Source organism: Amblyraja radiata, chromosome 18, assembly GCF_010909765.2.
Source record: "Amblyraja radiata isolate CabotCenter1 chromosome 18, sAmbRad1.1.pri, whole genome shotgun sequence".
NCBI lineage: Eukaryota > Metazoa > Chordata > Chondrichthyes > Rajiformes > Rajidae > Amblyraja > Amblyraja radiata.
Window position 1 is genome coordinate 16,746,161 of NC_045973.1, and position 27,172 is coordinate 16,773,332.

The 27,172-nt window shown below is 38.7% G+C and overlaps 1 protein-coding gene across 1 annotated transcript in view; it reads left to right on the forward strand.

The window, feature by feature from the left end:
* Nucleotides 1-27,172, forward strand: part of bsn (bassoon presynaptic cytomatrix protein) — a 322,179-nt gene that overhangs the window by 226,450 nt on the left and 68,557 nt on the right. The window lies entirely within an intron of this gene.

Below are 27,172 nucleotides of genomic sequence, written 5' to 3' on the forward strand. Positions count from 1 at the left end.
CGAAACATCGCCTATTTCCTTCGCTCCATAGATGCTGCTGCACCCGCTGAGTTTCTCCAGCATTTTTGTGTACTGTATTTATTTCATTTGGCCTGACATTGCTGAAATGGATAGCATTTATTACCTATGCCTAATTGTCCTTCTGGTGAAAATTAGTTCAACTGTACTGTTGGATATGGAGTTCCAGGATTTAGATCCAATGACAACACATGTACTGTAATATTATTTCATGTCTGGGTGGTATATGACTTGAATAGAACCATGAAGGTATTGGTGTCCCATGCCTTGTCCTTCTTGCATGTAGAGGTTGGATGATTGCAAGGTATTGGGCAAGTAATTGCAATGCATTTTATGGGTAACTTTGTGCATGTGTATCTGGTTGATGGAAGCATTGAATACCAGGGTAATTGTTGGGTGCCAGTCAAGCATATTGTCTTGTCCTGAATGGTATCAACCACTTTGAGTTCAGTTCTTCTAACAAATAGAGTTTTGTCCCATTATTTTCATGTTCTTTGCCTTGTAGATCAGGGAAGAGCTTTTGGGTGTCAAATTTTTGAAGGATAACCAATATGTGAACAGTTCTTTATGTGGCTAGCCTACATGTTGACGTTGGTGCACTGGAATATGATAATGTCATTGGATGTCAAGGGTAAATGATCAAGCTCCCTCTCATTTGAATTGGATATTAACTGGTACTTGTGTGGTGCAAATGTTACTTGCCACTAATAAGGCCATACATGAATGTTACCAAGGTTTTGCACATGCACATCGCTATAGATTTCAGAGGCATTGCTAATAGAATTGAACACTGCATAACCGTTAGTAATCATCCCTATTTTTGACCCTGTAATAAAAGAAAGGGTGTTGATGAAACAGCTAAAAATAGTTGAGCCCAGGAGAATAAACTGAAGCAGAGATACAATACAAGTGGCAGAGTCATTTTGTCCCAAGGTTCTGCCCACTTTACGTGAACTAATAGTTGCTGAAATTTCCCCCAAAGTAAAAGTGATGATTTCCACTACCTAATTTTTGAGAGGAAATTAAATGGCAGGAAATTGGGAATAGTTTAAGCAAAGAAAATATTTCAAATAGAGTTTCTGACGTGGTGATGAACTGGATAATTGTAATTCCTTCTGCTCAGGTATATTTTACCAGAGTGATAGGGGTGTTATCACTGGCTGAGAATCAGTTTAGATGGGAAAAATAATCCAGGCATACTGCTGTCTTTTCCTAGTAATTGACTGCCTAATGGAGGCATCTGGACACAATCCAGCAAAAGATTAATGCTTTCCAGTGCAAGGCAGCACTCACTTGCTGTTCTCACACATAGTATGAAAATCTCACTATAATTACTCGAATGTCATCAGAACTGGTAAATAAGGTACAAATAATTATCTCATTACTTTATACAATCAAATGAAATTTTAATGAAAATGAACATATGGGCCAGAATCTACCCAGTTAAGTACCTAGGAACTCCAGTTTGTTTATCTGCTGAAGGTGGCTGCTGTTCTAATGGTAGCTTTAATCTTTGTAATGGCTTCAAACACAGTAATCATTTTCCATGGAGAATGGAAGGATGGAAAGTATCAGTCATTTGTTCTGTTGGGTATCGCATATTTTGATGCCTTTAGTGTTATATGTATGCTTGTTCTCGCTGGTTACGTGAAGACAAATTGCCATTTCCAAACGAGGCTAGAAATTGCATTTGTGTGCTATTCAGGAGCTCTCAAAAATGCGAGATTGTGAAACCAGCAGCACTTTTTATAAAAGGGCCGTCTCTTCTCGCATCGTTCTTGCTAAACAGCAGGCGACACTTCTTGTTTTCATTAGCAGAAGCATGAATTCATCGATTCCAACCTGATGCATCATCAGTGTAACACAGGAGTTTACCTCAGACTTGATAGTACTGAGTGTTTTTATTTCCATAGGGAGGAAGGAAGATCTAAAACTGAAATCTGTGAATTTCCTCCTATTGGATTTGCTAATGAGAACTGGAAATGTCACCTGCTGTTGAGCAAGAAATATGTGAAAAGCAACAGCCCTTTAATTGTTAGCTTCACAAATTCACATTTCTCTCAGCTGCTGGACAACTTACAAGTGCTTCCTTTTAGCCAAAACCATCACAACCACACACAGTGTTGGCTGGGTTATCGGGTTTCAATTTGAGTAGTTTATTGGCAATGTAAGTCAATAGGAAATGACAATTTAGGGCTTTGCTCATTGATCTTTTACAAAAGATTATCAGTGTAATCCAGCTGCGCTCACACCATTATCTGTTCTAGTAGATTTTCATGATGTGACTAACCAGTCGTGTCCCTGATTGTGACCATTCGCATCGAGAGATCAAAACAAAAGAAATTTGGGGCACGAGTAGACCATATTGCTCCTTGGGTCTACTCTGCATTTAGTAACGTTTTGCTGGTTTTCTGGATCAACTTCAATTTCCTGCCGTATTCCCATACACCCTGACTTTTATGCTACTTAAAAAGGTTATTGGTCTGGGCATTGAATGCTGTACAGAATTCCAAACGTTCACAGCCCACTCAATGAAGACATTTCTGTTCAATGTAAATCTAAATAGCTAAGCTCTTAACCTGAGATGATGGCTCTAAAATCTGGACTTCTCGCCATGGATAATTAGTTGTCTTCCAAAAAGGTTTAGATTCTTTGTTACATGCAATTTGGTCGTATTTTTTCAATACAGTGGTGAGCCTGTCAGATTTCATTGAAATGCATGCAGAGTACTGAATAATTATTTCCTTTATGCTGCTCTATCCTTTATAAATATGTAAAGCTTTAAGTAAATTCATACCACAAAATGTTTGAGGGGGAAGGTGATCAGTCTCTCTTTTTAGATGAGGTGCAATTTGTCATATCACCCAAATGGCATAACCTTCCATGGACATCTTTGAAGTTGACTCTGCCTAGAGAAGTGATATGGCATAGCATGTAATCCTGCAATGCATCTTTACTTTTAACAGTTGTTACATGGAGTTTATTTTCTTTGCTGCACCTACGGATATGCCATACATTAAACGAAATGGAAAGGAAAAAAACTACAGGCTGGGGTAATTTCCTAAAGTTTCAGGAGCACCAAAGCAGAACATCTTTCGTACAGTGACCCAAAGATAGTAGACAATGCAGATATTTCAAATTGAACAAATCATTTTCACAGCACATCTTTTGTCCTGCTCTTTTTCTCTGCTAGCCCTCTAGGCTGCATGTATTTTGTCCCTCTCCCAGTCAAGACTTGCTGTGACACCAATCCTATCACACGAACAAATAGCAATAAGAGTGCTTTACTGATCAATAAAACAGATTTACTGAGGAGACTTATGGTCGTAATCAAATTCCAAATGTAATTTCATGAGTTTTATCTCATGTTAATTTTCAGTGGTTTGTAAATAAATGCGTCAAAGAATAAAACTTTTTTTTCCCTGCTTCCAAACTAAAATTAATAAACACAGATTGCCAATGAAATGATTTTTCTGTTATTTGCCAAAAAATGTTCAGTTTAGAGATGATGATTCCACAATCACAGGAGTACAGGAAATGTTGTGTTCTATGGAGGATTTGATCATCTAGATCTATATTTAGCCTTTGAAACTTAAGATTTGCTAATTATAGTCGCTGACGTCAATTTGCAAGGAGTTTAAGTTGCAAGTTGTGAATTTCTGACCTCTATAAATAAAACATGACATGAAGAGAGTGAAAACTGAAAAATAATAGGTGAGAATTGTAGAGCAGTTACATAACCCTGATGTTCAGAAAACATGTATAAACTACTTAAGCTTCAGTCTTGTATGTCATGTAGAAAGAACCTTTTGTTTTGCTGCTGGGAACCAATGTTTGCCTATGTGTGGCTGAGGACAGGTCATAACACCTAGGAGTCCAATTATTTGTCCTTAAAATATCTCAGCCTCAACATCCGAAACGTCACCCATTCGTTCTCTCCAGAGAAGTTGCCTGACCCGCTGAGTTACTCCAGCATTTTGTGTCTACCATATTTTCTTGAATGATTTATTTACTAAGCTGCTGAACCTATTGCACTGATTTGATGTAACACGCAGCCTGAATGTTTTTTTTTTTCAGTGTCTTTGAAGAGGAGGGAAGTATTGGGTTTTCTCATACAGATTTATGCTGTAGTTTATTATGACCCTGACCTTTTCATTAAAATGCCCTTTTTCATGTATGCCTCATACAATGACAGATCAGAGATGGCAGGGGCAATCTTGTAAGCAGGCAGCATTTGGCCATTTCAATCTAGCAACCAATTAATTTTCATGTACCTTCTGTGCAGCATAATAATAATTTTATTTAGTTGCCATTCTTATTTTGCCCACAGTTTATAAATCTTACAAGCATTGTCCTATTGATTTTAACATGAATACACAGTGAGAGAATCATCTTAGCCTACATTATCCTTTTAGAACAAAGAGCGTTGAACATAGAACAGTACAACAGGCCCTTTAGCCCACAATGTCTGTGCCAAACATAATGCCAAGACCATCACAAATCTGCCTGCACATAACCCATATCTCTTAATTCCCTGCATATCCATATGCCTATCCAAAAGTATTTTGGATAGATTCTGAAGAAAAGATTCTGAATGTTTACCCTAACTATGCTTCTCATAATTTCATATACTGCTATCAGATCTTTCCACGGCCTCTGGTGTTTCAGAGAAAATAGTCCAAATATGTCCAATCTCTCCTGTAGCTAATACTCCCTAATCCAGGCATCATTCTGGTGAACATCCTCTGCTCCCTTTCCAAAGTTTTCACATTCTTTCTGTCATGGGGCGACCGGGACTGCTCACAATACTCCAAATGTGACCTCACTAAGTCCTTTTAAGCTGCATCATGATTTAAAGAAATAAAATGGCAGTCAGCAGTTCTATTGGCATATTGAAGAAAAATAAGGTTAAAAAGAAAATCTCCTTATTTATGATGCTCCACAATTTCCTCTCTTGAGCTGAAAAATGATGCATAAAACAAAAATATGAATAACACTTCTGATTGTATTATTCTTGATTACATATCTCTGCTTTTAACCTCTTCCCAAGGTGAATAACCCCAGTGAACAGCACTCAATTAAGATGTGAGTGTGTACATGGGACATTTAATTCTATAATGTGACGTGTTAGAACCTCAAGGTACAGTGGCAACATGTTGTCCTGCTGCTTACCTTCCTTAATTAATTGTAGCAACAAGCAGTACAAGTTACATCATGTATTAGGAGTGTTTAAAGAAAAACTGGTGCATGTTTGAATTGTGGAAAAACAGACTTTTGAGGAAAAGATCTGTATTCCACAGGATATGTATTAAATGATTGTTCTCTTGAGAATTACATTTGAGTCCTTTGTATTAGCACCAATCCAGAGATTGCATGATTACGTTTTGATTACTGAATTGGAGGACCGATAAGGATTACAAAAGGGTTTGCTTGAGATATGATTCTTTTTTAAATGTTATTTGTACTCCAAGGTTGATTTTTCCTCAAATTTAAAGATAATAGAAAGTAACCGCCTTTGCTGGATAATTTGCGCTCTCCCCTTTTGCTTATTAAGAAATGCCTGAAGAGGAACCACTTTCCTAAGGCTACACTAATTAACAACTCATTGATAACTGATACGATCTGGATGATGGAAGGATCTGCAGAATTAAAGATATCAGTGTTGTTCATTAAAGATGATGAAATTAGTATTTTGATAACTCCTGTTAAAAAAAAAATCCTGAATCTGCCCATTGGCAAAGACCAGCAAGAAGAGCACCATTTTAAAATGGTGTAAGTGTGAATGTCAAGAGTCTAGAGTATTTTATTCTCATATGTCCCAGATAGAACAATGAGATTCTTACTTGCTGCAGCACAACAGAATATATAAACATAGTACACTATAAATAATATGACAAAGGAGAGAGAGGAAAATAAAAGTTCTGTGGTGTGTGTGTGTGTGTGTGTGTGTGTGTGCCCCCCCCCCCCCCCCCCCCCCCCCCCCGTCCACCCACCCAATGCACCAGTCCCATAGCCCCCACAGGAGGCTTATCCTGAAACTCAAGCCGTTCCCCAACGTAAAACTCCAGCACTCCCCTGCCCCCTCAGCTGTGGGCTTTAGAAAAATCCTTTTGAACTTGCCCTGGGTGTTGCAATAGCAATTCGCCCTCCCCCTCCTGTGAGGTGAAAAGTCAAGAGTGTACCTGTGTCACAACATTGTATCAAAGTGTGTTGGAAGCTGGCAGGAATGATTTTAACAGTCACAATCTTGTGAAAGTTGGCTTTTTTAAAGCTTTGATCGTGAAATATAGGATGAAATTTTCATTGAAGCTGATCACTGCTACCGAGCCATTGTGACATCATCAGTTAAAGCTGGTTGTTTTAAATTCAAAGTCTTTTGATTTTTTTAACCTTTAATCAGTAATAAGTCGAGAAATAAAGCATAAAATGTTCAGTGAAGGTGCTCTCTGCCTAGAGGGGAAAAATGTGAATAAGAATGTAAAAATCTTGTGCAAGGGCATTTTTAAAACTTTAATCGCAAATAACTTGTCAAATATAGGATGAAATATTCAGTGAAGCTGATCACTGCTAGCCAAGCCATTGTGATGTCATCAGTTGAAGCTGGTCGTTTTAAATTCAAAGTCTTTTGATTTTTTAAAACTTTTAATCAGTAATAAGTCGTGAATAAGTCGAGAAATAAAGCATAACATGTTCATTGAAGTCAAGTCAAGTCAAGTCAAGTCAAGTTTATTTGTCACGTACACATACGAGATGTGCAGTGAAATGAAAGTGGCAATGCTCGCTGACCTTTGTGCAAAAGACAAACAACCAAACAACCAAACAAACTATAAACACAATCATAACACACATATTCTTTTACATAATAAATAATGGAAGGAAAAACGTTCAGTAGAGTTAGTCCCTGGTGAGATAGGCGTTTACAGTCCGAATGGCCTCTGGGAAGAAATTCCTTCTCAACCTCTCTGTTCTCACTGCATGGCAACGGAGGCGTTTGCCTGACCGTAGCAGCTGGAACAGTCCGTTGCAGGGGTGGAAGGGGTCTCTCATGATATTGTTGGCTCTGGAGTTGCACCTCCTGATGTATAGTTCCTGCAGGGGGGCAAGTGAAGTTCCCATAGTGCGTTCGGCCGAACGCACTACTCTCTGCAGAGCCTTCTTGTCCTTGGCAGAGCAATTCCCAAACCAGATTGCTTTCCACCGCCGCTGTGTAGAAGCACTGGAGGATCCTCGGAGACACTCTGAATTTCCTCAATTGCCTGAGGTGGTAAAGGCGCTGCCTTGCCTTACTCACGAGTGCTGAGGCGTGTGATGCCCATGTCATATCCTCGGAGATGTGGACTCCCAGATATTTAAAACAGTTCACCCTATCCACAGAATCCCCATTTATCCTCAATGGAGTGTACGTCCTCGGATCATGTGCCCTCCGAAGGTGATGGCTGTAGGGAAGTAGCTGTTCCTGAACCCGGACATTACAGTTTTCAGGCTCCTGTACCTTCTTCCCGATGGCAGTGGTGAAATGAGTGCATGGTCTGGATGGTGTGGGTCTCTGATGATGTTGGCTGCCTTTTTGAGGCAGCGACTCCGATAAATCCCTTCGATGGTGGGGAGGTCAGAGCCGGTGATGGACTGGGCAGTATTTACAACTTTTTGCAATCTTTTCCGTTCCTGCACGTTCAAGTTGCCATGATGCAACCAGGAGATATGCTCTACTGTGCACCTGTAGAAGTTCAAGAGAATCCGCTTTGACATACTGAATCTCCATAATCTTTTCAGGAAGTAGAGACGCTGATGTGCTTTCTTTATAATTGCATCAGTGTGCTGGGTCCAGGAAAGATCTTCGGAAATATGCATGCCCAGGAATTTGAAGTATTTGTTTCTCTCCACCACCGTCCCATTGATATAAACAAGATTGTGGGTCCTTATTTTCCTCTTCCAAAGTCCACAATCAGTTCTTTGGTTTTACTGATATTGAGAGCCAGGTTGTTGTGCTAGTACCATTTGGTCAATCGGTCGATCTCACTTCTATACTCTGACTCATCACCATCTGTAATTCGTCCCGCAACGGTGGTGTCTTCGGCGAACTTGAAGGTGGAGTTCGCACTGTGTCCGGCTATACAGTCATGAGTATAGAGTGAGTAGAGCAGGGGGCTGAGCACGCATCCTTGAGGTGCTCCCATACTAATTGTTACTGAGGATGAAGTATTTCTGCCAATTCGAACAGACTGTGGTCTGTGGATGAGGAAGTTGAGGTTCAATTGCAGAGGGATGCGCAGAGACCAGGTTCTGTGACCTTGGTAACGAGCTTGAACAAACAGAAAGTATTAAGGTGAGCAGTGACCAAGCAGTTTACAAGAATGATCCCAGGAATGAGTAGGTTAACCAATGATGAGCGTTTGTCGGCACTGGGCCTGTACTCGATGGAGTTTAGAAGAATGAGGGGGATCTCATTGAAACATACAGAATAGTGAAAGGCTTGGATAGAGTGGACGTGGAGAGAATGTTTCCACTAGTGGAAGAGTCTAGGACTAGAGGTTATAGCCTCAGAATTAAAGGATGTCCTTTTAGTAAGGAGATGAGGAGAAATTTCTTTAGTCAGAGGGTGGTGAATCTGTGGAATTATTTGCCACAGAAGGCTGTGGTGGCCATCAGTGGATATTTTTAAGGCAGAGATAGATAGATTCTTGATTTGTATACGTGTCAGAGGTTTTGGGGAGAAAGCAGGAGAATGGGGTTAGGAGGGAGAGATAGATCAGCCATGATTGTTGGTGGCATAGACTTAATGGGCCGAACGGCCTAATTTTACTGCTATCACTTATGACCAGTATATTCAGGCAGGTCAGGAATGTGAATCATATCACTTGGCTTAATTTAGACAAAGTTTCCTGAACTCGAGCCCAGTTGAATAGGGCTGCAGCCTGCACTGCTTCCCAGGAGAACATCTGTGTTGGTGGAGGGATGATTACAATGAAAACTATTGATTTAATGTTATAGAAATGTCATGCAACATTTGCATGAGTAGTCACACATCAATATCAATATCATGTCTTTCCAGCCTATACATTTCATTCCCTCTGTCCATACTTACCCCAAACACACTTCTGCAGTGATCTGCTTACGGTATTTAGGGGCATTGACCTTTTGGCATAATTTCCCGTGTTGATTATGCTGATATGTGACATACTACAATCGGTGTGCTTGGAGCAAATACCAAATTGATCACTTTATCACCTATCAGATGAACATAGCTGCATTTGTACCTATCTATTGATCTTTTGTGTGTCATCCTGCCCTTGAGCTGACAGGTTGATTTTCTGATCAATAGGCCATTCCTGAGAGAAATGAGAGATAGGATTAGGTGATACCTACACTATATTTCAAGATAGTCTGCTGCATCATGATGTAAGGCAGGGCAGCAAAACACGCGTCACAAATCTACATGAGATTGTATGGGGATCTAGATATTTCACAGAAATGGGAAACAGCTGAAGGCTTTTGCTTGCGGTACACCAACAGATGCGGGCCAGATTGTAAGAAACTGATTGTAGCTCAAGGATATTTTCTGTTAACTTTGTTGTTAAAAAAAAAATCCTCATTAGCTTTTAAAATCAGACCACATGGTTGGAGTCCAGCTGCAATGAAGTGAGGCAAAATGCAAATTGGAGGAACAGCATCTCATATTTCGCTTGAGCAGCTTACAACCCAGTAGTATGATAATTGATTTCTCTAACTTCATGTAATCCTTGCTTACCCTCTTTTTCCCTCTCCCACCCTAGTTCTACTAGTTTCACTGTCTTCCTGATTAATTTTACTGTTTGTATGCCTCGTTGTCAGCTTTCCCTAATCCAACAATGAACCATTGTACATTTCCTTGATCATCGTCTGCTTTGATCTGTTCTTTTCACATTTTGCACGTTCTTTGTACCCTTCCATATCTCGTTTCCCTCTTGCCTGATTCTCAGTCTGAAGAAGAGTCTCGACCCAAAACGTCACCCATTCCTCCTCTCCAGAGATGCTGCCTGTCCTGCTGTGTTACTCCAGTTTTTTTGTGTCTATGGTTAATTGACTCTTATGGTCATCTATTGTTTTGTTTTTACAAACATGTAAGCCACTGTCTGACCTCGAACAACACTCATAGAGTTGTTTAGTTCCTCCATTAATTCCGAAGGACCTGTCTAAATAGTTTACCACATTTTTCTAATAGTAACCAGAGGCATTTGTTGAGCCACAAAGACAAGGCATATAATTAGCTTCTTTGCCTATATTGAAATTAAGGGACTGATTCAAAAGATCTCTAAACGCAGAGGTCAGTTCCTCCGTAAGATTTTGCTCCCTGCACAGAAAGAAATGTTCATTGTGACCACATATAATAACTTTATTTAAGTCAAATTGAAATCTTGGTACATTCAGAATTGATCAAGCACTTGTTATTATTAAACTCGTTACCATCCCAACGATGGATTTCAAGTTCAGTTATCAAAATCAGTGGATTTTGTCATCTAATACCACATTTGTTTCTCTGCATTGTGGTCTGACATGTTCCTTTTTACTTTCATCCATTTTTTGGGCATGTCACTCCTATTAATTATATTGTGCTTTAATGCCCATGCATGTTAGGCTGCAGCCAAAGAAAACATTCTCTTCCTTACCTCCCACACACCCACACATACATACATACACACATGCACACAAAAACACCCTTTCTTATCACCGACGCCTCAGTCTCCCACTGTTTAATAGTTGTAATTGTTTTCTTGCAGAATTGGAACTGCAGGATAGTTTATATCTCCAAGGGTGTAATTAGTGTACTTTCAGTAACTGTTTAAAATCCTTTGCCTCACCAAGATGTCAGTATAACTTCAGATTACACATCTACATAAACAATTTAGTCAAATTATTAATATCCATAGCATAATTTTTACAGATATTAAATGTTTGCAATAATACGTGTTTACTTGAAGCCTAGAATATAAGTATGCATGCCAGTACCTGTCAATTAATTCAGATGTTAAATACATTAGCTACAATAAAGTAAAATGGATAATAGAATGTTTTTCCATTTTTTAAGACTCAGAGGAAACAAAATCATTTAAAAATATTGATTGATTTCTATTTCAATTCCTCAAATGAATCATCATGCAAAATTCTGTGCCCATCTGTCCATCGTTGAATCTTCTTTACACCACACTGCCTAATTAAAGTCACCCATTACTACTTGCGGCACTAAATTGCTCACCTTCACTACAAAGAAAGATACTCACACGAATTTTCTGATATTGCTGACCTGAAATTCCCTATTCTAATTCCCTATATTACTTAATCACCAGGTGTCAGTTAAAGCATTCAGTATTGTTCGGGCCATCAAGCGGATAAGACGGGTATTGGAGAAAGCTTACAGGTGGCAAACAAGGACAGAATTGATCAGATTTAGCTAATATTTAAAATATTTTATTGACCATATTATAAAAATTGTGACGTATGGTAGAAGTTTAAATTTGTTTTAAAATTCTATTTCATCACAATTTAAACCATTTATCAAAAGACATACCACATACATAGTATTTTGCAGAAATAAGAAGCACTTATGATTGTGTGTGCCATTATAATCTCATACCTCAGGCAACAAAGCATGGGTAAATATTAATCATGATGACCAGAAGCACTTATGATTGTGTGTGCCATTATAATCTCATACCTCAGGCAACAAAGCATGGGTAAATATTAATCATGATGACCATAGAATCAACTGATTGTCATAAAAATCCATCAGATTCAATGGTCACTTTTTGGGGAAGAAATCTGTTGCCCTTGTCCAGTGTGGCCATGTGTTACTTCAGACCAATCAACGTGGTTGACTTTTAAATGCCCTCTGAAATGTCCCAACAAGCCACTCAGTTCAGGAACGACTATCGGATGGGCAAGAAATGCTGACCTTAACATCTTGCATCATATTCACACTGAGTTGTACAGATATGTGGATCTAATCTTCCAGTGTCTACAGATGAGGCAGCAAAGCTGCAGGTGTTCCTTGTCTCTCATCAAATTCTGCAAAGCTCTGCAACACTTATTGAATGCGTCTGACATTCAAAGTCCTTTGAAAAACTGCAAAAATGCTTCAAATATGTGTTCAAAGCTGAATTGAATGAAAACATTTTAAAATGCCATCAAAAGATTAACCACGTGAAATGTTGGTTGGTGGATTAATTGGCCACTGTAAATTGCCTCTAATTGTGTGGACAACTGGTAGAACCCCCGAGTTGATGGGAATGTGGGGAGAATAATATGGGTTAGGGTATGACTAATGTAAAACTTGATGGTTGGTGTGGACTCATTGGGTGAAAGACATGTTTCCTTGCTGTAATCCCATATGGATCAAAATAATAACAGAAATAACCGAATGTTTTGTCTGATACAAGAATCCCTACTCAGTGACAGATGCACCGGCATCTGTCATTCTGCTCATCCTTGACTCATGATGGATTGGTGTAAAACTCAGGATGTGCTTGCGTGCGAGAGTCTGAACACCGGCTGTTCCCTTCAGAACCACCAGCCACAGGCAGCTCAGCTCAGTTCAGTCCATTATCATCAGAGCACTTCAAAGTGAGAGAGGTTCATGAATTTTGCAATGTTAAAGTTTACTGATTTTCCTTGATCACAGTAAAGGAGGTAGCTAAACATTACAACCTGCAGTGGGGCAATGAGTCACAACCACCATCTTCAGCATTTAATTGCAAAATTAATCATGTACAAACCTCATTGCTGCCTATTTCATGATAATGCTGACAGCAAATGCTAATGCTAATACTTTTATTTGGCATGAACACTTCTGATGATGAGAAAGGTAAGCTGATCTTCAAAATGCTTAACCAACTCTCCAAGAATTGTCATTGTGATATATCTAGTTGACTCTGGGTTCCACTCCAGCCTAATAGAAACAATAATAGTAATTCATTTTCCAACTCCTCAGTGCCTCAATTTTTGGCCTTTCTTCTTTTACACATTGATGTTGGCCAGTGGCAAATATAGGGATGGGTCGACCTTTATGTGCATCCTGCAGATACTTCTCACTCTGCTTTCACTGTACTGTCCATCTGGTTAGACAAAAGAGGATCTTTGTTTTGTGACCTGAAAGCAGTAAATACATTACTGGGATACAGTTCAATGGATCACAATCATTCTCTAATGTATTTTCTTGGGCGCAGATGCTGTTGTTGACAGAGCATGCCTGGAAGATATAAATATCACAAGGGCTATGATTCTGTCTTTACCCAACATTCAGAAATACAAGTTCATAAGTCAAAGGAGCAGAAATAGGCCCATCAAGTATATTCTGCCATTTGATCATGGCTGATCTTTCCCTCTCAACCCGATTCTCCTGCTTTCTCCCTGTAACCTTTGACATCCTTACTAATCAAGTTCCTTTTAAACCTATGTCCTCTGGTTCTTGATTCCCCTAGTCTGGGTAAAATAATCTGTGCGTTTATCCTATCTATTCCTCTCATGATCTTACACATCTCTATAAGATCACTCCTCATCCACCTACGCTCCAAGGAATAAAGTCTGAGCCTGCTCAACCTCTCCCTATAGCTCAGGACCTCGAGTCCTGGCAACATCCTCATAAATCTTCTCTACACCCTTTCCAGCTTAACAACATTTATCCTATAACAGGGTGATGAAAGCTGAACACAATACTCTAAATGTGGCCTCACATTTACTACTACTACAGGAACATGACCTCCCAACTTTTATTTGTCTATTTTTGCAATTTTAATCAATATTACTTTTTTTTTAAACAGTTCAATGCATTTGTAAAAATCTCATGGTGTCATTTATGTCAGCTATTAACCATAAATGTAAGCTCAGTATGCTGAAGAAATGAAAGTCATTCAATAAAATAACATCAGGTGAATAATGTACTCATGGGCCTCAGAATTCTTGTAGAACTAATGGAAAATGGCAATGCAAACAACATATTCGCTGGTTTATGATAGATGTGACAAATGTAAAAGGATAGAAATCTCTATAACAAAGGTCATACAAACTGACAGCAAAAATATTGATCCTGAAATAAAACGCATCTCCCATTGCAGTTTCATCAGAGACCAAGGGATAAGTGCAGTTTTTAATCTGTCTGAACATATCAGAGGTTGCTCATTTCATCCCCATGAAGAATTTAGTGTGAGAAACTATCTTCAAATCCATTATTATTGGTTGAAACTGTGGCTTGATCTTGATTTTTTTTTTCTTGTAACCTGAATAGTTTGGAATCCTTTTTCAAACTGCGACAACAAGATAACTCCAAATGCCCAAACTAAGTTGAAAAATATCGCGGCAGATGTTATGCTTTTGCAGGTTGGAGCCTCTTGCTTCATGATAATGGGATAATTGAATTAGAATCTGTCTTCAGACCAGAGTGACTTTCATTTAATTTGTAGTCAAATTATAGTTGCACAGACAAAATATTCCTTTTTTTTCTTTTTTTAAAGACACAAAGTCTGAAGAAGGGTCCTGACCCAAAACGTCACCTAATTCATGTTCTCCAGAGAGGCTGCCTGACCTGCTTCAGCGATATGTCATTTTTTTGTAAACCAGCAACTGCAGTTCCTTGTCTCCTCATAAATCAATATTATTTTATATCAAATCTCGAGGGTTTCATGCTATAAAATAAAAATTAGTATTTATTCTTTTTGATGAAAATGTATATATACTAAAAAAAAAGCAGCGAAACATGTAGAAAATCAAAATGACAACAATGTTGTGAATTTGTTGAAAAGAGAAATAATGTATAACACATTAAAGTTTATTGGAAACTTAACTCGTAGCATAGAAACTGAAAGTAATGAATTTAGATATCTAAAAAAAGCATTCATAAAACACCCACATTTATGGTTATTGCCTGAGATAATGTCATGTCATTTTGGGTAAAGCATTTTATAAAGAATTGACCAACCAACAGGAAACAAGCTTGGATAAGTAATCTTTTTCAGCAACTAGTGAAGTGTCACAGATATCAATGTTGGAGTCTCTACTATTGTTAATCTATATTGATTAAATGGGAGGGCTTAATATAATAAAACAATTAAAAATGTATTAATCTAGGATTAATGGAAATGTGTGGTTGATGGTCAGTGCAGACTTGGTGGGCCAAAGATATTGTTCCTTTACTACAACTCTCTTATGATTAAAATATGCTGATGATATGAAAAGAGATGGGGAAAGCAAGCTATGGGGAAGACACAGAGTCTGGAAAGAGATACAGATAGGTTAAGTAGTGGTCAAATTGTAATGTAGGAAAATATAAGTATATTTACTTTGGTACAAAGTACCATTTACTTTGGTACAAAGAGTAAATAAAAAGACTATTATTTACATGAGAGACTATTGCACAAAGGAACTTCCATATTCTTGCGGGGTAGAAACTTGTAAGGGGGTTCAGTATGAAATTGGGACGTTTTACTGCAATTATACAGGGGGGAAGTGACACCATACCAAGAATACTGCATACAGTTTTGGTCAGTTACATTTAAGAGGGATGTAATCACACTGGAGACATTTCAGAGAGGGTTCGCTGGATTGATTCTAGGTATGAAGGGATTGATTTTAGGTGTAAAGGGGGTGATTTATGATGAAAGGTTGTGGCCTAAATTTATTGGAATTTAGAAGAATGAGAAATTATCTTATTGAGGTATGAAAGATTCTGAAGAGACTTGGTCTTGTTTCATTGAGATGAAGAAAACTGAGTGGGGTGCATAGTTTCTGAATAAGTGGCCTTCCATTTAAAATGAAAATAATTTACATTGTAGAATTTTATGTGTATGGAAAGGTAATTATTAAATCACTTCAAGGCTGAGTGAGATTTTCTGCAATCAATTAATGGGGAATAGCCAGGAAAGAGAACCTGAGGCTAAAATAGAATTAACCATGATATTTTTGAATAGAGGCACAGACCTGAAGGATCATAAGACCTACTAAATAAGTTCCTAATATTTATGCTGCCTATATTTTTAATCAGTTTACACTATCTATGAAATGTCTCCCCATCTCTGCTGGCTGAATCTTCATAGAATAAGCACAAAGCATTTTCTACCTAGTGTAAAATTCAGCACAGATTTCAATAATTCATCATAAGAAGTCAGTGGTGAATTTGTGGACTTGTACAAAGAACACCTGGTGTAGGAAACAGAATCTCACTTCGCTGAACCAGCAGTTGTCTTTCAGAGTTTGAGATTACAGCGTTTTGTGTGAATACTGTGATTGCAATTAAACTGAATCAGGAAGACCGATAAGGTTGTGAACTTGATGCTTGTGTTCTTGAAGATCAGCGTCAGCTTGTGCCAGCTCATGAGTTACTGCGGCAGATTCTCAGCACTGTAAGGAATCAATTCAAAATGCACACTGTGAAGAGGCTTCATAGGATCATTCATCTCCCAGAGGGGTTTTCTTTCCTCTCGTATCATTATTCAAAATTTGTTGTAGTTGTTTCTGATGAACCTTTCAATGACACCGTTAAAAAGACAAGAAAGCTGACAGTATCTGTGAGTTGCTATGCAACAGAACAGTGGATATTATATTAATGTTACATGTTTTCTATTCTGAATGAATTTATTCAGTGCAGTTCTCAGCAATTTGTGATTGTCATGATAAAAGACATGATAAGTGGTCAGCCTAAATATTTCCAGGCAAAAGCCTCTCTCTGACATTTGTTTGTCAATGAAGTAAGCTAGACTCCCAGATCATACTCAGTGGGTCAAACGGCCTGTTTCCATGCTACATCTCTAAACAGAATTGGATGCAGTCCTGTTGTTAAAGCCTTGCTGACTAATAAAAGTACAACATGACTTCCCTGTTTTTATAATCTATACCTCTAGTAATAAAATCCAAGATTCCATATTCTACACTAACCACTCCGCCGACTTGTCTTGCCACATTCAAAAATGTTAATACATAATTGCCCAGGTCCCTCTGTTCTTACGCACAGTCTATAACTATACTCTTTATTGTCTTCCTCTGTACTTTCCACCTTCACCTCGCATTTCTCTACAATAAATTTCAGGCATCACATGTCTGCCTATTCTGCCAGAATTACTGTTCTCGTAAGGTCTATTGCAGTCCACCTCATTGTTTACCTCACCAAAGGCTGCAAAAATTTCCTGTGGGCTTCTAAAGACCTTGCCTATCAAATGTCATCACTCCTCCTTTCCTTCAGTTATTTCCTGTGAAGTTTTTGTTAACCCTTTTATTTGGGTGGATTTTTGTTTACACTGGTGGTTCCCAAACTTTTGCAGGCCCCCATTGATTCCATAAACTCATCCCTTGTGCCCACCACCCTACCCTATAAAAAGCATTATTCAGGATGGCAGTTTGCATGACCCACTAAGGAAGACAATAACACGATAACATTCAAAATAGTAACAATTAATTGCACATTTATTCAAAATCCAATTACAACTTTTTCGTTTAATTTAATAAAATTGATAAACTTGATCCAGTGATACCGGCTTTTCAAAGTCTGATAGTTATTTAGTAAGAGTCTGAGAAACCATTTACTACAGGTCCACCACTGATTTTCCAGCACCCTAGGTTCCAAAGCCTTTCTGACTTATCCAAGATAATGGCCCGCAAAGTCGACCACGGAAGTCTGTAATGGGAACGGATCTACCGGCTCCCAGCTGGAGTTCTCGAGCCCCAGCCACAGGCGGCAAATTTGATCCGGCGATTGGCCGTGGAATTTGGCTAAGGGAACAGATCTGCCAGCTCCAGCCGGGCCAGAGTTCCAGAGCCTTGGTCGCAAGGGGTAAATTCGACCCGCCGATCATCACGGAATTCCCGATGTGGTCGAGATCGGCCACCTCACCTGGCCTTGCGCCACAATTTTGGAAGGACATCTGTGAGGGGGGGGATTTTAACTGAATTAATAGGGGCGATGTCCTATCAGTTTCCAGAAAATTGAATGTGGACCTGTATTAACAAAACAGTGCATTTTTAGAGAAAAGGTCAGAGCCACGCATGGCAGAACGACTGTCCCATACGTGTGTCAAAAGTGTACTGGCACCTCAGTTGCCCAATGCCCTGCCCACCTCCGCCAGCCACCTGCCACATCTTTGCCTTTTAGTCCCCCCCCCATGGTCATCCCACAGCCTCCCACAAGGAACATACAGCCCAATTTGGAAACCAATATTTTGCACAATTGTTACTATGGTCATATACTAAAAGTTTCAGACGAACATGCTGATGCTCTGGATGCATGGCTATTTCATTAGTTTGCTTAGTGCATGGAATACTGAATTCTTAAGAAGGGTCTCGACCTGAAACGTCATCCATTCCTTCTCTCCAGAGATGCTGTCTGTCCCACTGAGTCTATCTTCCTTCATTTGCTTCCTGCAACAGTCTTATGTGAAATAGATATCAAAATATTATTTTTGCTAATGAATATTTCCTACAAAAAGCAAATTTGGTATTAAATGTGCCCTCTACTAAAAGGGTACAGCGTGCACCAAATTCACAGTTGTATGTTAAAAAATTATGTTTGATCATGAGATTAAGATCCACATGTTGCGGCAATGTAAAGTGATTTTTTTCCAAGAAAAATGTCAATGCCATGACTAAAATATTCCTACCCTCATTGTTGATAAGTCTTTAATGTACTTTTAACATATACTGCCAGAGATTTAACAAGAATTTGTGTAGTTAAATAGTTAACGTTCATAACAGTTAAATGAAAGGAGAATGACTTCACACTGTGGTCTTATTTGAATTTTCAGCTCTACAAGTGAGAAGCATTCCTCAGCAGCATGGCATTACAATAATTTATATTCACTCCCACAATCAGGCAATTTGTTCCAAGTCCAGAGATTTTTGTACTGAAGTATCAGGTACTTTGTTATGATATGTTTCACAGCTTTTCCTTGTTATGGATTACAATGCTTTGCATGAAGTGAGTGAGTTTTCAAAGGAATATCCATTTTGTTATTCAGCAGTGTCTCATCCCTACGCTAACCACATGCAGCTATTAGAAAGGTGATCAATGAGCAAGTCGATCAAAGGAGGGAGAATTATGAGCGCTCGAGCGGCTGAAAACTATAAACTCAGAGGAGGGAATGAAAGAGTTTGAGGTAAAGAGGCTCCCAAGATGCAGAGCTGACAACCTATTAATCCGTGGCTGATAGACACAAAATGCTGGAGTAACTCTGCGGGTCAGCCAGCATCTCTGGAGAGAAGGAATGGGTGACGTTTTGCATCAAGACCCTTCTTCAGACTGATCTGATGAAGGGTATCGACCTGAAACGTTGGAGTAACTCAGCAGGACAACTCAGCAGACAGGTAACTCGACCCGAAACGTCACCCATTCCTTCTCTCCGGAGATGCTACCTGTCCTGCTGAGTTACACCACCATTTTGTGTCTTATCTTCGATTTCAACCAGCATCTGCTGTTCTTTCCTACACAGTGGCTGGTGTTGTTAAGAAAATGCTGTTCTGTTTTGCAGCATTTGGTTGTTCATTTCCTGAGCTACATGTCCAAACCTGCAGGTTGCAATTACTTTATCCACCTTTTATTTCTAATCCATGTTCAAAGAGAAAGGAAGATATGCACTCATTATTAAAAAAAATTTCGGCTCATTTTTCTGATCATTCAGGGACTCATTTTATTTACTGAGTAGTGCATATTCTTCTCCAGGCCCCAGTCAAGCCCACTTAATCTAGCAACGAGTGAAATAATGAGAGGATGCTAGTATGATTAAATATGTAGTCAATACCCTTTCCGGTCAATATGTAGATTTTCCTTGTAACTGCCTTAGGAACCTGGAATTAGGAACGTATCCACTGAAAGATTATGGTTGAACCTGGACCACTGCAAAGTCTGCAGCAAGTTCTTGTTCCAAGTTGTACCAAGTGACTGGCCTGACAAAACTGATGTTTTTCCCCCCACATTTTCAAAGATCTCTTCATTTTGCACTTGTGTCTCCTTCGCCTTGAAGATATAGTGAGCATTTTTGGCACGTGAGCTTGCTTTAACCAAGAGACTCTGGATCTGTTCTGTATATATTCAATAATAAAATTATTTGTACATGTACAATAGGAAAAGTAAACATCAATGGATTTGCATTTATATAGTACCTGCCTAACCTCATGACTACCCAAAATCCTTTACAGAAATGGTCCTTTGCAAGCATACCTATTGTAATGTAGGAATACTCAAAATGCCTGTGATTATCTGAAACAGGAATGAGCTGTTCTGAACGGCACCTGTATCAAATCTGGAAAAACTTGGACCTCGGCTGAAAGACAAGATAATAACTTGCCATCTGTCAACTCAGTCTTTGCCCATCATGTGAGTGACGAGAAAAATTCATTTTCCCACAGCATGGCCATAAATAACATTGCAACGAAAACGTTGATCATAGATTTCACAATTCATAATCACATTATCTGGTTTCTCTCTGCACTGCCTTTGAGAAAGCCCATCCTGCAAGAAGTATTTATTCAATTTTTTACCCGGCTTTCCTCATCAGCAAACTTGAATGTGTAACATTCTGACCTTTCATCTGTTATAAATTGTGCTTCAATGAGAGCACAGATGTGTTTCCTGTGAATACGATATGATAGCACTTTATCCCAGGACGGAAATTGGTCTCCCAACAGTCATAAAACACAACAAGACACATGAAACATGAAATTAAAGTCCAGGATTGGGGATGCGCAAATATTGGGCGGCTGAGGGTGGTGGGGGAGGGAGGGTGGTCAGTCTACCCCACGACAGAAGGGGGAGGAATTGTACAGTTTGATAGCCACAGAGAAAAAGGATCTCCTGTGACGTTCTGTGCTGCATCTTGGTGGATCCAGTCTGTTGCTGAAGGTGCGCCTCAGGTTGACCAGTGTGTCATGGAGGGGGTGAGCTGTATTGTCCAAGATGCTCCCCTCCAAGACCACCTCTAATGAATCCACAAATTTCTGCCAACCTGGAAAGAACCAGTTTATTTCTATATTTTCTGTACTTTAACCGATACACCTTTCAAGCAATGTTTTTTTTGTTGCATCACAACCGTTTAAATGTAATATCTTATCACATGCCTTTGGTTAGTTCTAATATATTTTGTTCACTAATTCTGCCTTATCTACTCTACTGGTTACAGTCTCAAAAATGTCTTCAGATTTGTCAGATACAATCTTCCCTTCATGAAACTATGTTGACTCAGCTTCTAATCATAAATTGCTCCATGCTCAATCTGCCCAGGACCACTGATGATAACAAATAACGTATTTACGACCACCAAAAACCTTTAAATCGCTTTAATTGTTTGATTGCATTTTTTTTTAATGGTAATAAAAGACTGGTATCAGTAAAAGTAATTATGAATCTGTCAGATTGTTGTAAAAATCTACTGAACTGACGTGTGCTGGCTAAGCAAATCATGCATTGGATAATGAATGGCAACCTTGCCAGCGAAGCCCATACCAAGCATTGTGTTTGTAAAAGAGACATTGCTTTCATTCAGTTCAGATATCCAAAAAAATAATCATTCAATTTATTGATAGAAATTGTATTACAGTAAATGCAATCAATGAAGTAACCTAGTGGGTTAGGTACCATTAATTAATTGAAACAAATTAGGCATTGTTTTTCAATTTAATTCGTTTTTCAGGCCATGTATAGCATCATAAAGATATTTTCATCCACCAGCCTGTCCTACCAAACAACTCCAATTGATAGCTAAACCCAGCAACACCCATCTTTGCCACAACCCCTTGGTACTCTGCATTGACAAATCTGTATGAATTTATTTATCTATATACCTATGATCTGAAATTTGAGTCATTTCTTATCTGCAAATGAAAGTTCCAAATTTTGCATAATTTGTGTGTACAGATATTTATTGTGTTCTGTGTACCTCTCTGAATATTTTCTGTACCTGTTCATGTGATTCTCATTATCAATGTAGTTGGACCCCAAAGTGTCTCTAATCTCCATGCTTCTGTTTTCTTATATTTAGGAGGTACACTGTTTATAGATCTCAAGTGATGTAAGATTTGCCTAAATTGGAATTGATTCGATTATTCTTATAACATTCTTGTCATGTAATGCCTTTATCTGCATATCTGACACAATGATATACAGCATTCTCAGCTAGATGACATTTTATCCCATCGACCAGGATATTTATAAATGCGATGAGTAGCTGCAGCATCAACATAAATCCTTACAGGCCACTACTTGTGTAACATAAACTTGCAGTCTCTAGTCATTTTACTTCTCCATTTCATTCTAATTGTGACCTCTTTGCCCTCAGCCTAATACATTGTTCCAGCTAAGCACAACGTAAGCCTATGTAACAGCACCTCCTCCTACAACCAAGCACACTAATCTTCCAAATGGCCTTCTGGGTGCATTTCGGTTTGTCATTACTTTCACCAATTTTGTTTTAGATTCCTAGTCTGATAAATATGCTGTTTAACACCTGCTTTAGACTGACCTTTGGTTCCCTTGTCCTACTTTACTTCCTTTCACTTTGTACTGTCACCCATCGCTCATTTAAACTCTTTGTTTAAGAAGGAACTGCAGATGCTGGAAAATTGAAGGTACACAAAAATGCTGGAGAAACTCAGCGGGTGCAGCAGCGGGCGAAGGGTTTCAGCCCGAAACGCTGAGTTTCTCCAGCATTTTTGTGTACGCTCATTTAAACTCTCCTGCCTTCCACACTATTACATGCGTTCCATTTTGATCCTTTCTTTGTACCTTACCTCTAAATTTTCACAGTTCTGCTGAGCACCAGTGGCTTGAAACATCCATTCTGTTTCTCTCTGTCAATGCTACCTGATGTGCTGAATATTTCTAGCTTTTACTATTTTTGTTAAAACCACTTTGATTCCAAGTCCTCTCGGTCTTTAGCCGTCCAGCCAACTTTGTAACCAGATAAAATAAATTGTTTTCTGATTGAATTGATAAAGGAAAAGTTAATCTGCGTTTCGAATCGTTAGTAAAGAAAGCAAATGCAATGCTAGCATTTATTTTGAGAGAGCTTGCATACAAAAACAGGGATGTAATGCTGAGGCTCCATAAGGTGCTGGTCAGGCTGCATTTGGAATATTGTGAGCAATTTTGGGCACCATATCTGAGGAAGTATGTGTTAGCTCTGCAGAGGGTTCAGAGGGGGTTTATAAGAATGATCCTAGGAATGTGTAGGTTAACATATGATGAACGTTTGATGGCACTGGGCCTGTATTCGCTAGAGTTTAAAAGAATGAGAGGGGACCTCATTGATATTTACAGAATAATGAAAGGCTTGGATAGAGTGGATGTGGAGAGGATGTTTCCACTAGTGGGAAAGTCTAGGACTTGAAGTCATAACCTCCGAATTAAAGGACATTCTTTTATGAAGGATATGAGGAGGAATTTCTTTAATCAGAGGGTGGTGAATGTGGAATTCTTTGCCATAGAAGGCTGTGGAGGCCAAGTCAGTGGATATATTTAAGACGGACATATGGATTTTTGATTAGTACGGGTCAGAGGTTATGGGCAGAGGGCAGGAAAATGGGGTAGGAGGGAGAGATAGATCAGCCATGATTGAATGGCGGAGTAGACTTGATGGGACAAATGGCTTAATTCTTCTCCTATCACATGATCTTATGATCTTTTCATTTTCATGTGCTACAATATTAACTGATCTTTTATGAGGCACTTAAATAGATTTTACAGGTCAATATTATTATAAATCCTGTCCATAGATATTCCCATGTCACCATTTCAAAATATTTGATCAGGTTAGTTAGATATAACCTATTCATAATTACATGGTGGCCTTTTGATCAGTTCAATGCTTTCATAATATCCAGTCACACTATTAATTATGGACTCAAATTATTGCTGAAAAATACATTGACTAGTTTCTAATTCCCACACAAGGAACTACAGATGCTGGTTTACAAAAAAAGACAAAGGGCTGGAATAACTAAGTGGGTCTGGCAGCATGTCTGAAGAACATGATAGGTAATGTTTTAGGTCAGGACCCTTCTTCAGACTGATTGTGGTGGATGGGGGGAGACGAAAGCTGGAAGAGAGAATGGGCAGGACAAAGGCTGGCAAGTGATAGGTGGATACAGGTCAGGATGACAAAGGCCAGAAATGAAAAAGAGAAAAAGGTGTGCGATAAGGTTAGAAGAAGTGTGAATGGTGAAGCCAGAGAGAATAATATAGGTCGGAGGGAGGTTGTGGGGGAGGCGGCGAGGGGAGAAATGAGTTTGAGTCTAGGTGGGACATACAGGCATGGAGAGGAGGGGAAGAAAAAAAGGTGGTTGCATGTTACCTAAAATTGGAGAATTCAATGGATAGCTTACAACATAATTGAATGAACATTGAAATCTCAATTTTCAGTGACTAACGTACAAACAGCCTCTTGCCCACTAAGATGCTGGAAATCTGAAATAAAAGCAATAAATGTTTTGGGTGAAGTGAGTCCCCTGAAGAAAAAATAAGAGGAAACTCTTGGGTCATTGTTTGCCAGAAGATACTGACCTCTGAACATATCTTAACCCAAGTGAAAGTGATCAGAATTGTCGCCTGTATGTTTGGCTGAAGTGAAAAGAACTGTGACAATCGCATTGTGCTCAGTCTGATTTATCATAAACTAGCACTTCCAAAAGAGCTCCAGATCTTACAATCATTTATCCAGCTCCACATAAGTAATAATTGAATCAACTCATTTTTTAATGTAAGGTTTCATTTGCATTACGTACTATTTCCCTTCTTTAGCTCTCAATGCTTTCTGAATGTTACATGGATGATGTGTTACATTGTCCACTCTGGACTGTTTGGTCAACTGCTTCCAGTACACTTGTGGTTATGCCAGTACCACTTAGTGGTTAGATTGACATGAGCAAATTGGATTATATTGTTCACTTACGGAGGCTTTCACCACACCTGAAAGCAGCTAATCACAATTTAGCACTTTATCTCCTGACCACAAAGTAGTAGTTGTAATGTGAAGTTTCTGCATTTGAGAGGGAATAGATTCAACAGGGACCACCCGAGGGGCAATTTTTTCACACTGGGTATTGCATATTTGGAATGAGCTGCCAGAGAAAGTGGTAGAGGTGGTTACAATTACAACATTTAAATGACACTTCATCAGGTACATGGAACGGTTTGGAAGAATATGGGCAACCAAGTGAGACTAGTTCAACAATAGGCAACTTGCCCAACTTTGACAAATTGGGTCGAAAGATTTGTTTCCGTTCTGCATCGCTCTGTGCCTCTATTGAATAAATCGTACATTGTAATTGGGTTTTATAAACTGTATTTTACCTTACAGTATGCAATCTGAATAACGAGTCAACACAATAGCTGCACAGAAATTATGCCTTTTAATTCCCATTTAAACATTATTAATGAATTTGTCATAAATTGTAATAGCTATATGGCAGCTTAATACATTGACCTATGTTTTTGACACCAAAACAAATAATGAGTTCCTATCAATTGTTGATGTGCTCCAGGAAAAAAATGAACATGCCCAATTTTAAATGAGCCTTGAATAATAATGTGATTGCTTAATGTTAACTTTACTGATTACCTTACTTTGCTTGAGACGTCAAAGGCACAGTGTGAAAGCAGTAAGGTGTTTTTGATAATGCCAGGAAATAGAGTTTTTCCAGTTATAAGTATTTCATTATGGCTGGAAATAATAAATCAGAAGTAAATTAGTTTAATAATAAACAAAATCTGAAATTTAATTTTGGTGGTTTGTGTCGAGTTAATTGGGTGCTGATAGTGTTTACTTTGCACAGTATCCCTGAGACCGCCTGAGTTTCCCGTGGGTGTTCTGGTTTTCCCCGACATCCTAACGACTTGTGTTTTGTTGGTTAATTGGCCTCTATAAAATTGTGCCTAATTTGTAAGCAATGGATGAGAAAGTGGGATACATAGGATTAGTATAAACAGGTATATACCTGTAGGCAGTGAGCCGTAAGGCCTGTTTCCATGTTGTGTCTAATCTAAATTCACAACTAAAAGTGACAGTAACAAGTTCTAGCAGTGAGTTGGACTACAGAGCCTTAGAATGGAGAATGTCTGATTTAAGCTAGAGGCATGCCACCCATTTCTTTCCTCAATCTGAAGACTGATATGATTCCTTGCAGGATCTTAGCAGGAAAAAGGTGTGTAAGCATGCCTCAGAACGTTAATTTCCTCTCCAGTATGATTCAGTTGGAAGACCCACATCATCACAACAAAATGCATTTTAATGCATATACTAAAGGGCAGTGTTATTCAAAATAATTTGTCAGTCTCAATCTCTCTCTATCACATTGAAATCAACCGTTGCAAAGTCTAGACTCTTTATGCTTGTATTAGGATCCAACTTTTTTTAAATTGCATTAAAGGCAATAGTATTCTGGTCACTGTGTTCATGCAGTCTTAAACTGCATTTTAAAACTGGCTCACACTTAGTACTACATTTATTATGTCTTAAATATGGGTGAATTAGGTTGTTTAAGCACACATTGTGCTGAACTACAGGCTCTGGATTTGGCCACTGGCCGATGTGAAATAGCAAAGATACCACAATGTTCTAGATATGTTGCCATTTCATGCATCTCTTCCACTGCCTAACTTTTTGTAAAAGTCTAATGTGGGATTTCAATCTATATGTATGCACTCTTTTTGGAAATGCTAGTTACTACTACTGTGACAAAGCAACAATTTGCTGTGGAGGCTAGCATTTATTATAATGAATGAATAGACTTCAAAAATGTAGACTTAATGGAATTCTGTTGGTTCTTGCCTCTTGAGAAAAGCAGTAATCACAGAACACTTAGAGAAATATTAAGATAGATATAAATGATGCATTCATACCACATAGCTTGTTGCAGTGGTCCATATAATGAACACAATCTTGCCTCTTGATGATCGTGCCTCAAATGTACAGTCTGTGGCTGAGAGTCCACTGTGAAGAACTCTGATTAATGTACAAAATATGAGAGCGGAATAACAAGCTGTGGCTGAAGCTCAGAACATGTTGGTTTAATCAAGTGATTTGTCAGGTTTGATTCAAGAGCAACTTTCATTAAGGCAGGCAGCGTATAATGGAACTGTCTGTCACTCCTTCCCGATAGAAAAACATGTTTGTGTTTTATTAGTAGTCTGGTCTGTCAAAAGTTTACACAA